A 14,897-nucleotide genomic window follows, 5' to 3' on the forward strand; every position below is an offset into this window, starting at 1 on the left:
AGAATACATATTTTATCATCTATTTAATATATATAAAATAAAATAAGCATTTCGTTTTACAGAATAAAACAGAAAAGGGTATTGTATATAAAACTGAATCTATTGTGTACATCTTGTTTTTCCTTTTAAGTATGATAGATTCAGTTTACTTATAATTATAATTCAATGTAATTGACTTCCGGTTAAGATGGCGGAGAGGAGGCTCACAGTTGCATAAGCTCCGCGCTTTCTCTCACTATCCACTTCATTACAAGCCTCTGAATCAATGCTTGACTGAAAAAAACCCACAAATAGTTACCAAGAGAAGCCATCCTTGAGATCCGCCAAGAAAGGTCTGTCTTTACTGGAGGGCTGGGGCGGTTTTAGATCGGGCGCAGGCTGAGGGCAGCGGCAGTGAGAGCACGGGAGCAGACTGGAGAGGGGGTGGGGAGTGATCGCAGCTGTCTCTGCGGGGAGAGCTTCGCTACAGGTTTGGAACCTGCAGCAAGTCAACAGCCCAGCAGAGAAGCTAAAAACACCGGGGCTGAAGAACACAACCGCAAACAGCTGGAGTCTCTCAGGACCTGGCCGCCCCCCCCTTCCCCCCCCTCAGTGACTCAGCACGCTTTGGGATCTCAGAGCGCAGGCGCAGCACAGTCCTGCTAGTGCCTCACTGCTGCCACCTGCAGTCTGTAGAGGAAGCTCGATAACACACCCAGCCCCACCCCCCCAAAGAAAGACTCCAGTTTTTTCTGTTTTTCTTTGGTAGTTTGTCTCTGATTAATAGACAGAATGAGCAAGAAGCTGAAGAGGACTTTAACTCTTGACAGCTTCTATACAGATAGAGAGCAGACTCTAAGGAGGAGGAGACTAAAAACAGGCAGTCCCCAGGTGATTCCCCAAAGGAGGAGATCGTCTGTTCCTCAGCACAGATGAACCTCATAGAAGTGATTAAAAAGGCTCTCACAAGGGAGCTAGAAGAAAAATGGGGAAAGCAGAGTGAGGCTTGGCAAAAGGAGAAGGAAGCTTGGGAAAAGGAGAGGGAGGCTTGGCAAAAGAGCCTGGAGAAGTCAGTTAAAGAGAGAGTGGATAAAGAAGTAAAATCCTTGAAAAATAGGATTAGTGAACTGGAAAACAAAATTGGCGAAATGGAAAAAAATTCCACAGAACAAAAGAACTCAATTGGACAATTAGAGAAAGATTTTAAAAAAGTGAGTGAAGAGAATACTTCACTGAAAATCAGAATTGAACAAGTGGAATTGAATGACTCGAGGAGACAAGAAGAATCAGTCAAGCAAATCCAAAAAAATCAAACAATGGAGAAAAATGTGAAATACCTTCTGGGGAAGACAACAGACCTGGAAAACAGATCCAGGAGAGACAATCTGAGAATCATTGGACTCCCAGAAAAACATGATGAAAAAAAGAGCCTGGACACTGTCTTCCAGGAAATTATCAAAGAGAACTGCCCAGAAGTCATAGGAACAGAGGAAAAAATAAACATTGAAAGGATTCATCGATCACCCACTGAAAGGGATCCTAAAATCAAAACACCAAGGAATATAGTGGCCAAATGCCAGAACCCTCAGATGAAAGAAAAAATATTGCAAGCGGCTAGAAAAACCCAATTCAAGTATCAAGGAGCCACAATAAGGATCACCCAGGATCTGGCAGCATCCACATTAAAAGATCGAAGGGCCTGGAATATGATATTCCGAAAGGCTAAGGAACTTGGTATGCAACCAAAAATAACTTACCCAGCGAGAATGAGCATCTTTTTCCAGGGAAGAAGATGGACATTCAACGAAGTAAGCGAATTTCATCTATTTCTGATGAAAAAACCAGAACTTAACAAAAAGTTTGATCTACAAATATAGAACTCAAGAGAAATCTAAAAAGGTAAAGATTAATCTTGGGAACTATATTTTGACTATATAGATGCATAAAGAATACATGTATACCTTGTTCTAGAAATTGATGTGGAAAGGACATTGTACCAGAAAAAGGGTAAAGTGGGGGTAGTACATCTCATGAAGAGGCATAGGAAACCTATTATATCTGAGAGAAAGAATGGAGGGGGATGAATATAGTGGGTATCTTACTGCCTTCAGAATTGGCTTTAAGTGAAAAATCTTAAGACATATTCAATCTATGGTGAAACTTCTCCCATCTCATTGAAAAGTGAGAAGGGAAAAGTGGAAAGGGAAGGAATAAGCTAAGCGGAAGGGAATACGGGAACTGGGAGGGAAAGGGGTAAGATAGGGGGAGGAACTCTAAGGCGGGGGGAGGGACACTAAAAAGGGAGGGCTGTGAGAAGCAAGGGGTGCTCACAAGCTTAATACTTGGAAGGGGGGGAAAGGGGAAAGAAGGGAGGAAAGCATAAACCGGGGTTAACAAGATGGCAAGTAATACAGAATTGGTCATTCTAACCATAAATGTGAACGGGGTAAACTCCCCCATAAAGAGGAAGCGGTTAGCAGAATGGATTAAAAGCCAGAATCCTACAATATGTTGTTTACAGGAAACACACCTGAAGCGGGGAGATACATGCAGGTTAAAGGTAAAAGGTTGGAGCAAAATCTACTATGCTTCAGGTGAAGTCAAAAAAGCAGGGGTAGCCATCCTGATCTCAGATCAAGCTAAAGCAAAAATTGACCTAATTAAAAGAGATAAGGAAGGACACTATATCTTGCTAAAGGGTAGCATGGATAATGAAGCACTATCTATATTAAACATATATGCACCAAGTGGGGTAGCATCTAAATTCTTAAAAGAGAAACTAAGAGAGCTGCAAGAAGAAATAGACAGTAAAACTATAATAGTGGGAGATCTTAACCTTGCACTCTCAGAATTAGATAAATCAAACCAGAAAATAAATAAGAAAGAAGTTAAAGAGGTAAACAGAACACTAGAAAAGCTAGATATGATAGATCTCTGGAGAAAATGTAATGGAGACAGAAAGGAATACACTTTCTTTTCAGCAGTTCATGGAACCTATACAAAAATTGACCATATATTAGGACATAAAAACCTCAAACTCAAATGTAGTAAGGCAGAAATAGTAAATGCATCCTTTTCAGACCACGATGCAATGAAAATTACATTCAACAAAAAAGCAGGGGGAAGTAGACCAAAAAATAATTGGAAACTAAATAATCTCATACTAAAGAATGATTGGGTAAAACAGCAAATCATAGACATAATTAATAACTTCACCCAAGAAAACGATAATAATGAGACATCATACCAAAATGTATGGGATGCAGCCAAAGCGGTAATAAGGGGAAATTTCATATCTCTAGAGGCCTATTTGTATAAAATAGAGAAAGAGAAGGTCAATGAATTGGGTTTGCAATTAAAAATGCTAGAAAAGGAACAAATTAAAAACCCCCAGTCAAACACTAAACTTGAAATTCTAAAAGTAAAAGGTGAGATCAATAAAATTGAAAGTAAAAAAACTATTGAATTGATTAATAAAACTAAGAGTTGGTTCTATGAAAAAACCAACAAAATAGACAAACCCTTAGTAAATCTGATTAAAAAAAGGAAAGAGGAAAATCAAATTGTTAGTCTTAAAAATGAAAAGGGAGAACTCACCACTAACGAAGAGGAAATTAGAGCAATAATTAGGAGTTACTTTGCCCAACTTTATGCCAATAAATTCGACAACTTAAATGAAATAGAAAAATACCTCCAAAAATACAGCTTGCCCAAACTAACAGAGGAAGAAGTAAATATCCTAAACAGTCCCATCTCAGAAAAAGAAATAGAACAAACTATCAATCAACTCCCTAAGAAAAAATCCCCAGGACCAGATGGATTTACATGTGAATTCTACCAAACATTTAAAGAACAATTAACTCCAATGTTATATAAACTATTTGAAAAAATAGGGATTGAAGGAGTCCTACCAAATTCCTTTTATGACACAGATATGGTACTGATACCTAAACCAGGTAGGCTGAAAACAGAGAAAGAAAATTATAGACCAATCTCCCTAATGAATATTGATGCTAAAATCTTAAATAAAATATTAGCAAAAAGATTACAGAAAATTGTCACCAGGATAATACACTATGACCAAGTAGGATTTATACCAGGAATGCAGGGCTGGTTCAATATTAGGAAAACTATTAGCATAATTGACTATATCAATAACCAAACAAACAAAAACCACATGATCATCTCAATAGATGCAGAAAAAGCATTTGATAAAATCCAACATCCATTCCTAATAAAAACACTTGAGAGCATAGGAATAAATGGACTTTTCCTTAAAATAGTCAGGAGCATATATTTAAAACCATCAGTAAGCATCATATGCAATGGGGAAAAACTGGAACCTTTCCCAGTAAGATCTGGAGTGAAGCAAGGTTGCCCACTATCACCATTATTATTTAATATCGTATTAGAAACACTAGCCTCGGCAATAAGAGTCGAGAAAGATATAAAAGGAATTAGAGTAGGCAATGAGGAAACCAAACTATCACTCTTTGCAGATGATATGATGGTATACCTAGAGAACCCCAGAGATTCTACCAAAAAGCTATTGGAAATAATTCATAATTTTAGCAAAGTAGCTGGCTACAAAATAAATCCCCATAAATCCTCAGCATTTTTATACATCACCAACAAAACCCAACAGCAAGAGATACAAAGAGAAATTCCATTCAGAATAACTGTTGATACCATAAAATATTTGGGAATCTATCTACCAAAGGAAAGTCAGGAATTATATGAGCAAAATTATAAAAAAGTCTCCACACAAATAAAGTCAGACTTAAATAATTGGAAAAATATTAAGTGCTCTTGGATCGGCCGAGCGAACATAATAAAGATGACAATACTCCCTAAACTAATCTATTTATTTAGTGCTATACCAATCAGACTTCCAAGAAAATATTTTATTGATCTAGAAAAAATAACAACAAAATTCATATGGAACAATAAAAAGTCGAGAATCTCAAGGGAATTAATGAAAAAAAAATCAAATGAAGGTGGCCTAGCTGTACCTGATCTAAAATTATATTATAAAGCAGCAGTCACCAAAACCATTTGGTATTGGCTAAGAAATAGATTAGTGGATCAGTGGAAAAGGCTAGGCTCACAAGACAGAATAGTCAATTATAGCAATCTAGTGTTTGACAAACCCAAAGCCCCTAACTTCTGGGAAAAGAATTCAATATTTGATAAAAACTGCTGGGATAATTGGAAATTAGTATGGCAGAAATTAGGCATGGACCCACACTTAACACCATATACCAAGATAAGATCAAAATGGGTCTATGACCTAGGCATAAAGAACGAGACTATAAATAAATTAGAGGAACATAGAATAGTTTATCTCTCAGACTTGTGGAGGAGAAAGAAATTTGTGACCAAAGATGAACTAGAGACCATTACTGATCACAGAATAGAAAATTTCGATTACATCAAATTAAAAAGCCTTTGTACAAATAAAACTAATGCAAACAAGATTAGAAGGGAAGCAACAAACTGGGAAAACATTTTCACAGTTAAAGGTTCTGATAAAGGCCTCATTTCCAAAATATATAGAGAACTGACTCAAATTTATAAGAAATCAAGCCATTCTCCAATTGATAAATGGTCAAAGGATATGAACAGACAATTTTCAGAGGATGAGATTGAAACTATTACCACTCATATGAAAGAGTGTTCCAAATCATTATTGATCAGAGAAATGCAAATTAAGACAACTCTGAGATACCACTACACACCTGTCAGATTGGCTAAGATGACAGGAAAAAATAATGATGAATGTTGGAGGGGATGCGGGAAAACTGGGACACTAATGCATTGTTGGTGGAGTTGTGAACGAATCCAACCATTCTGGAGAGCAATCTGGAATTATGCCCAAAAAATTATCAAAATGTGCATATCCTTTGATCCAGCAGTGTTTCTATTGGGCTTATATCCCAAAGAAATACTAAAGAAGGGAAAGGGACCTGTATGTGCCAAAATGTTTGTAGCAGCCCTGTTTGTAGTGGCTAGAAACTGGAAAATGAATGGATGCCCATCAATTGGAGAATGGCTGGGTAAATTGTGGTATATGAATGTTATGGAATATTATTGTTCTGTAAGAAATGACCAGCAGGATGAATACAGAGAGGCTTGGAGAGACCTTCATGAACTGATGCTAAGTGAAATGAGCAGAACCAGGAGATCATTATACACTTCGACAACGATATTGTATGAGGACATATTTTGATGGAAGTGGATTTCTTTGACAAAGAGACCTGAGTTTCAATTGATAAATGACGGACAAAAGTAGCTACACCCAAAGAAAGAACACTGGGAAACGAATGTGAACTATCTGCATTTTTGTTTTTCTTCCCGGATTATTTATACCTTCTGAATCCAATTCTCCCTACGCAACAAGAGAACTGTTCGGTTCTGCAAACATATATTGTATCTAGGATATACTGCAACATATCCAACATATAAAGGACTGCTTGCCATCTAGGGGAGGGGGTGGAGGGAGGGAGGGGAAAAAAATCGGAACAGAAATGAGTGTCAATATAATGTAATTATTAAATAAAAAAACTTAAAAAAAATAATTCAATGTAATTATAATTAAGTATAATAAATTAAATATAATTTTTTCAGTAAACAAAAATCTCTTCTTCCTCTCCACTGGACAGTATATAGTCAAGCAAAATAACGATGTATATAGTATACTATGCATACAAAAACTACTGTTGTATACTGTAGTATACAAAACTACTTTGTTTCAGTCTATATCCTGAACCTGTTACCTATCTCTCTTTCAGGAAGTGGATAATGTTTTATCATGGATCCTTTAAAATTGTGATTGTTCATTATATTGATCAGTCAGTTTGGCAGCCCACAATATGCCAAATTCCAGACATATAAATATAAGCAAAAAATAAGATGATCCTTGTTCTCAAGGAGCTTACATTCTAATGAGGGAAGGACACATATAAAAGGGGGGGTGTCAAGTATCGAAGTTGGAGGCATGGTGGCCAAATCTGGAGAAACATCAGCATAGCTAGAAGAGAAATAAAGGTCGGCTTGGGACTTTTTTCCAAATTGGCGGTTTCTGAAGGACCCTCATTGTTGTGAGAAGAGAGCCTCAAGGATGGAAGGATATTCCAGAATACAAAGTCCCTTGAGACATCCAGATGAAGTCTGTAAAGTCAGAAGCAGAGCCGAAAAGGAATGTTTTTAATTATTTTAAGTTGTTTGTCTTTGCGATTCAGTATATTTCTTTCAAAGCTGCCCTGTCTGTCTCTGTTTCCTTCTTCTTTCTATTCCATCCTATGAATTTAATAACTGCTTTTGTGACCCTCTTTTCTTTCTTTCCCTTTTTTGGACAACTATGTCACCACCTTTCTCGTCTCCTCCTCCCAGTAATGTATACCTTTGTATTTCCATGTTTCATTTAATAAACCCAATCTGCCAAGCTCAGTAATTGTTAAAGATTAATTTTTACTTCCTTATGTCTTAAAAGTTCACTCTGTTAATCATCAAGCATTGATATACAGACATCTGAGTAGGCAAATACTATTGCTAATCCTTTTTCCATTTTTTTTCCCCTGAGAATTGCTGGGTACTTCCTGTACTATTGTTTTTCCTGTGTACATAAATCTTATGTAATATCTATTTTACAGTTTTATCTTTTCATTTTTTCATTTTCCGTTTCATATTTTAGTTTAAAGCACTCTTGAATCAAGTCAATGAATCTTCCGCCACGTATGTTCTTCTTAGGTTTTATGTAAGACACAGGGAATTGGCAGTCTAGAATTCCAGCATCAAAAACCTTGATCCTGAAAAACAACCCAACTCCTTTTTCCCCTAGGAAACTTCACTTTATTTACTAGATTCATATTTTGTGTGTGTATGTGTGTGTGTGTGTGAGTGTGTGTGTGTGTTTGTTTGTCTCTGCTCTTTGTATATCTCTTTTTCTGTCACTCTCTTTCTCCCTTTCTGTCTCACTATGTCTTTTTCTCTGTCTTTGTGTCTCTGTTTCTCTCTCTCTCTCCTAAAATCAAAACTTTTCATTCATGAGAGAAAATATGATCAATTCCTTCAAGTCCTTCCATTTTCTACCCAAGATTTCAAAACTAGGAGAAATGTATTTCATAGTTTTTTTTTTTTTTTGGAAAATTTATTTTCTCACATGAATCTGAAGATGTATATAATTGGGTCTGATAAGACTTGCAGACCAACAGTCTGTTTCAAGAATATAGATACTTTAGGAAGATAGTAGGCTGACTTTTTGATTAGCTATGTCAGGTGCACATCTCTATAGGTTCTGTGACGTGGCCACCACCATGGTTTTCTTCATTTTGGAACTTCTAAACAGAATTCCTATTCCTATTAATGGCCTGGAAATCTTTTTTTAATTTTTAAAAAGTTGAATAGATGATCTTTCCTGATATGACATATAGGTTGCTGTCTATCAGATTTAGAATTGGAAGGGACTTTCGAAGGCATTAATTTAACCTTTTGTTTTTATGGCTGAGAAAACTTGGACCCAGAGAGATTAATCAACTAACCTGGATCACATAGTTACTGAGAGTCTTGGTATCCCAGAGTTAGTGAGTCAGAATTTCTAATCTGGACCCTTCCTACCTTTCTAATCTTCTTATTCTTTATACTTCCCCAACTCCCATGTCTTCAGATCCACAGATAATACTTTTCTTGCTATTTCTTATACTAGACCCTTGGAGTTGTTTCCTGACTTCTGATATTTTCACTTTCACTTGAAAATCCCTCATCTCTGACTCCTAATTTCTCTGACTTCCTTCAAGTCTCAGCTAATGAACTACCTTTGGCAAAAAAGTCTTATGCTAGTGCTTTTCTTCTATTAATAATCTTCAGTTTATCCTGTGTATCTCTTGTTTGTACATATTCTTTGCATGTTGTCTCCCCCATTAGACTATGTGCTCCTTGAGGGCAGAAACTATCTTTTACCTTTCTTCATATACTCAGTGCTTAACATAGTGCCTAACACGTGGTAGGCACTTAATAAATTAGTGATTACCTTTTGCCTTAAGGTTTTGAACTTGAGTATCTGACTTAGGATTCGAATCCAGGTCCTTGTTTATTTTTTTTAAATGAGAACAATTAATGTAAGCATCACTAATGCTGGGGTGAGGGGAATGGTACCTTTAGCTTGGCTTCAGCTCTCTTCTTTGACCAAGAATCCCAAACCAAGAGCTCCCTCTTTCTGCAAGTGCCCATAGTAAGCAGCATCCCTGCCACATTACTTCTGCACTCACTGCATAATCTGGTTCCTTGTTGTTCAGTGACACATCTCTGCAGCATAATAGGCCTAGTATTCCTAATCAAAAGAGGTTCCCTTACTTTTCCCGACTCAGACTTCCATTCCCCATGCTGTCCAAGAAGTGAAAGTTCTTGTGGCTGGGACTGAAGCTACAGCCAAATCCCAACTAGCCCCAGTGCTCTCTAATTGCTGTTTCTCCTGAGCTAGTCTCCTGAGCTACCTGAGCTAGGTATTTACACTCCACACTAGTTAAATTCTGTTCTGGTATCTTTCTGCCAGGCTTCTTGGGTTGTACCAGGAGGACCCCTTTTCTGCCCCAAGTCTTCTTTGTTTTTCATCTGTCCTGAGGCACAAATTTGTTCTTTTGGAGGTAGAAATCTGGAGAGCTTGAAATGTTCTAACCTACTCCACCATCTTCCCAGAATCTTCCCCAAATCCAGAGCTGTGTGACCCAGTCTCATGCTCTTATCTATTTCAGGATTTCCTTTTTTTAAATCAAGTTCTATGATTTTATTGTGATAAGGAACTCATGATGAGGGAACTTACAAGGAAAAAAACCCCTCTATCAAAGAGAACTTTGGATTTACTTGTGGAGTGAATTCTTACACCTGTTGTATGACTGTGGTGTATCATAGCTGTTTGTCTTTGACTTGATTCCCCTGTGCCTTGCTAGAATCTTCCCCCCCCCCATTTCCTTCTTGAATGATTTCTCTAGTCCTAAAAGCATATTTCTTCTCTCTAATTTATTAAAGTATAAAACGGCATTCCTCAAGCCTCTTCACTGCCTCTATGAGGAAGACCTGCCAGTACAACTGATGGGAAATGTGACATGAACCTAGATTCTGTAGACAGTTTTTACCATTAATCCTTGGTATTAGGAGAAACTATAATCTTTTGTGGATTCTGGTATAAAAGCCCTACCAACTTCCAAGACAAATGTTCCTTTTACCCTTATATCCACATGCCTTTCCTATTAGGCATTGGCAAGTACTAATTAGCCTACAGATAAAAATATTTTTATTCACCTGTTTCTGCCTCTTTAACTGAGAAAATCTTGTGGTCCTAGGGTTTCTGATCAGTTTACTGATCTACAAAAGAAATGAGTTAGATTCAGTAATCTTCTAACTTGAAGATTCTGTGACCAAGTACCTCAGTTTTACATGATAATTCCATTTATAGCTTTTTAAAATTTTTTTTGCTTTGAGTCCTATTTGCTTAATAATGAGATCATGGCCAAATTAATGCCCTTGAGCAAACATTTTAAAAACATAAGCTATGTATAGATTTCTGTCCTAGGTGCTGAAGGTGGATCCTATATAAAACCTTTTATAATTTGAGAATGGAAAATGCTCCTTGCTTCAAATGGGAGAAAGGCATTGCTCCTTCTCTTCTTCTTAGAGAAAGAGCTGCCTGGAAGAGATGGGATTTTAGGTTTTTAAATAAATGGAAGAAGTTTGTAAAATGCTATGGTTGTCTATGACTCTTTCCTGTCCCTCACCTCTCACATCCAGTTAGTTACCAGGTCCTGCCAATTTCATCTTTGCAGCATTTTCAAAACATTCCTTCCTCTCTCAGATTCTTTATTATCACCCTAGTAGTGGCTCTCATTACCATCTGCTTAGATTATTTCATCAGTTTTGGAATAGCTCTTCAGTATCTTCACTCTCTTCTCATTCAAATCCAACTATCCCAGAATTGCTAGGCTAATCCTCCTTATATGCTGATTTGCTATTATATTGAGCCTTTACTCAAAATCCTTTAATAACTCCCTTGTGAATAAAGTCCAAAGGTCTTAGGCTGATATTCAAGGTCTGCTTTGATCTGATATGATTCATTCAACAAATATTTATTTGGTACCTACTGTGTGACTGACATTGAGCTTATAAAAGTTGGTTGGTTATATGATAAGAGCACAAGCTAAAGAGTTTGGTCTAATAATCCATCAGGGAAAAACCAAATAAATAAGGAGTGCCTGTTGCCTTGATTATGATAAGCTATGAAAGAACAACTTAAAAAGATCATCCATTAGTATAAGTATCTTGATCAGGCCTTGCAAATGAATAATGTGTGGAGTCCAGGATTAAATAAAAAGAGAAAAATGAGCTAGCTTGTCGTTGGAAAATTGCATTTTTTGCATTAATAATAGTGATAGCTATTGGATAGAGTGCTGTGGGCCCAGAATCAGGAAGATTTATCTTCATGAGTTCAAATCTGTCCTTAGACTCTTCCTTAGATGTGTGACCCTGGGCAAGTTCACTTAACCCCATTTGCCTTATTTTCCTCATTTCAAAAGAAATGGTCAACAATTCTAATGTCTTTGCCAAGAAAACCCCAGATGAAGTCACCAAGAGTCAGACATAACTGAAACAAGTGCACAAAAGCAACAATTTAAAAAATTGGGCAAAAAGATGAGTCTTTACTTCTCTGAATGAATTAATGTAACCAGATAACTTTTTATATCATTTATTTATTTTGACAATATCCTTTATACTTCATTTCTTTCACAATTCCTTGTTTGTACTGGAATTGAGCCTGTTCATACCCATCATGAACATTTCCATTGCATTTTGGATGATGCTCAATTTATTTTTGTTTCAGTATGTAGTGTTCTATGACTTGCAACAATACAGCATCATCAAAAGAATATTGACATTAAAAGGCTAGGCCTTTTGTTTCCATGGAGAAACTTGATGTTTTATGAAAAGAACTGTAAAATTTTCCAAAGATAATTCAGCCAACTTTCCTATTCATTTCTAGGTCCAATTCAATGTCCATTTTCAGTGCCTTAGATACTGAAAGCTATTATCCATCTATTATCTATCTATCTTCATATTATAGTCTGGTCTATAGACATTTTTGTATCCATTTGGTTCTCCCTTCTCCCACCCCTCTTGTGGTTGTTAGAATTCTTCAGAACAATTTGGATCTTATTACTCTTAACTATCATATTTGGCGAATCCTTATGAGGAGGGTGGACTACACTATCTACTGTTCAGAAACAGAGCAGGTAAAACTTTCTATGCTGTTCACTAGTTGGATTGGGTCTTTGAGTGGCCACTGTACTTCTAATGTAAGACAGGGAGACCAAGTCTCCCAGAAATACACACACAAACACCCAGCTCCACACCCATACTCCCACACATCCCCAGGAATCAACAAAGAGAGGGCATGAAGTAATCCCAGGTTTGAGGAACAGCTTGACCTAAAACAGTGATAGAAAAATATAGTGTAGAATAGAGTAGAAAACTGTCCAATTTTGCTAGAATATGACTGGAAGGAAGTAATAGGAAATAGAATTTAAGAGAGCTGTGGAATATTTTGAATGCCAGGCAAAGGACTTTGAACTTCATTAATGAGGCAATAAAAACTCAAAGTTTGTGAGCAAAAGAAGCTAGCAAAGCAATATAAATTTTTCTTATTAGTTTAATAATTCCTTTTGTCAACTAAAAAAAGGTAATGCTCTATAGGAAAGGGATAAAATACAAGCTAAATTTTTCTGAGATCTGGAAGTAAAGAATGGTCTGGGACATGGAGTGCTGCCAAGAGGAGAGGGGCAGGGAAATTAGATGCCTCTATAATGGCAACTAAGCATCATTTTAAATAGTCCTGCTTTGGAAGAATCAAGAACACTAAAAGATGGTAAAGATATTTCTGAAGACAAATTTCATCTTAGGATTCTAGATTTAGAACTGGAAAGAAATTTATAAGCCATCTAAGTTCAACCCTGTCACACATAAGGTGAAAAATCTGAGAACTTGAGGCCTTAAAGGGCTTCCATGAAGTCCTCCAGCTTGTTAAGTTACAGAGCTGATACTCAGACCATCCCCCCAGCCCCAAATCCTGCACACTCTCCATGCAATGTGATGCCTCTTCTGAGGCTTGTGTCAAAGGCTGACTTTGAGTAGATCATTGAATATAGATATGGAGCTGAAAGGAACTTCACAGGCCATGTAGTTCATACTTCCTCTTCCTTTACAGATTAGAAAATTAAGGTTGAGGGGTCAGGAGAGATTATCTTTCTCAAGACTACATAAGCAGTAAGAATTAGTTGAAATTTCAATCCAGTGAGGTTATTGACCTACAATATTCAAAACCCCAGCCCAGAAGCAGATGCAATGAGCTCCAGATAAGTAGTACTCCTTTTTTGCAGCTTCTAACTTAACAGTTTTGCTTATAGGACACTTGGGGAATAGTCTCTGAAGTAGCTAAAGAATACTACTTTCTAAAACTGTAACTAAGGATCAGAACTTAGCAAACATTTTTATTTTGCTTTAAAAAAAATTATATATTAGCACCTATGAAGTAAATCATTTATTTGGTTCAATTCAAAAGAAATATTGATCAAATGCCTACTATATGAGACATTATGCCAGATATAAGGAAAAATAAAGACCAAAACATAATACTGTCCTTTCCTCAGAGAGCTTACATTCTGCTGAAAAACAGAACAGAAGGCATTGTGGGACAGCAGAAAGAGCATCTGGCTTCATTCACATCTTGTCTCTGACACTACTTGAGTGACCCCCAAAATAGACAAGTTACTTAATTTTATTGGTCCCTATTTTCTTATCTGCAAAAGAAGAGATTTGGGCTAGCTAACATTTGAAGTCCTTTTTATCTCTAGAATTGCCCTTTGTAGTCTTCTGGGACATAAAGGAATTCATTCAATTCCATCTACATATCAGTGGTGGTAGAGGACATTACCAACTGAGGAGTCATCTCTCTTATATTTGGATTTTAGGCTAATATTCTCCATGATAGTGATAAAACATTTAACCTATGTTCATCTCTTTATTTTATGCCTCATTTGATATCAAAGATCAGAAGATTATCTATTGTAACTTTTAAGGAATCTTAAAATTGACCTTGAAACCTGTCTAAGAAGGTTTATTGACTTTATGGTATACATTTTACTTTAACCTGACCTTTTAACATGTCCATGGGAGATATCTTGTTGGAGGAAAACCTTTAAAATAGGATTTTGCAATTGGGAGACAATTTTTTTTTATAGTTGGTGAACAGTAAGAACAGTGATATTTTCTCTACAGCTACATTTCAGTCAACTATGTGAGGTTAAAATATGGATTTCTGTGTATTACCATTGATAGAGATTGTTCATCAAGGATGTTTTGATATTTATATAGACTATTTTCATAAATAGACACAAATATTACTAGTTATTTATGTTTTGGTAAGAACAAATTCTGAAATTTATTCTACACCTTTGATATCTTGTTTTCATTCAGATACTTAGAAAATTTTTCTCATGAAACTGCAAAATTATGTTGCCTCCAACAAGGTCCTCCCCAGAGTGTATTTGCACTGTTTTGATCAATGCCATTTACACTTTCACTAGAAGCACATCATGAACAGTAATGTTAAAATCCAAATTTGGAACTTCCGTGTCTTTGAGAGTGAGAAGTTTTTTTTTTTTTTTTAATTGAAATCTCTAGAGATCTTTTGCATCTTTGGTTCCAGTTTGATCCTTAAATGCTTTCTGAAAGACCTTGCTTAGTAGGTCTTTCACCAAGCTATTTTTAATTGTTTTCCACTACCTCTCTTGATTTTTTTTAAGGAAGTAACAATAATAACCTTCCACTATTCCATCCCCATCAACAGAAATTTTGTTCTAAACTTGTGTTTATTG

The 14,897-nt window shown here is 36.4% G+C and overlaps 1 protein-coding gene across 1 annotated transcript in view; it reads left to right on the forward strand.

Annotated features, from left to right (window-relative positions):
- Window positions 1-14,897, forward strand: part of ZNF704 (zinc finger protein 704) — a 321,372-nt gene that overhangs the window by 76,179 nt on the left and 230,296 nt on the right. The gene's annotated exons all lie outside the window — the stretch shown is intronic.

This window comes from Antechinus flavipes, chromosome 1, assembly GCF_016432865.1.
Source record: "Antechinus flavipes isolate AdamAnt ecotype Samford, QLD, Australia chromosome 1, AdamAnt_v2, whole genome shotgun sequence".
Classification (NCBI taxonomy): Eukaryota; Metazoa; Chordata; class Mammalia; order Dasyuromorphia; family Dasyuridae; genus Antechinus; species Antechinus flavipes.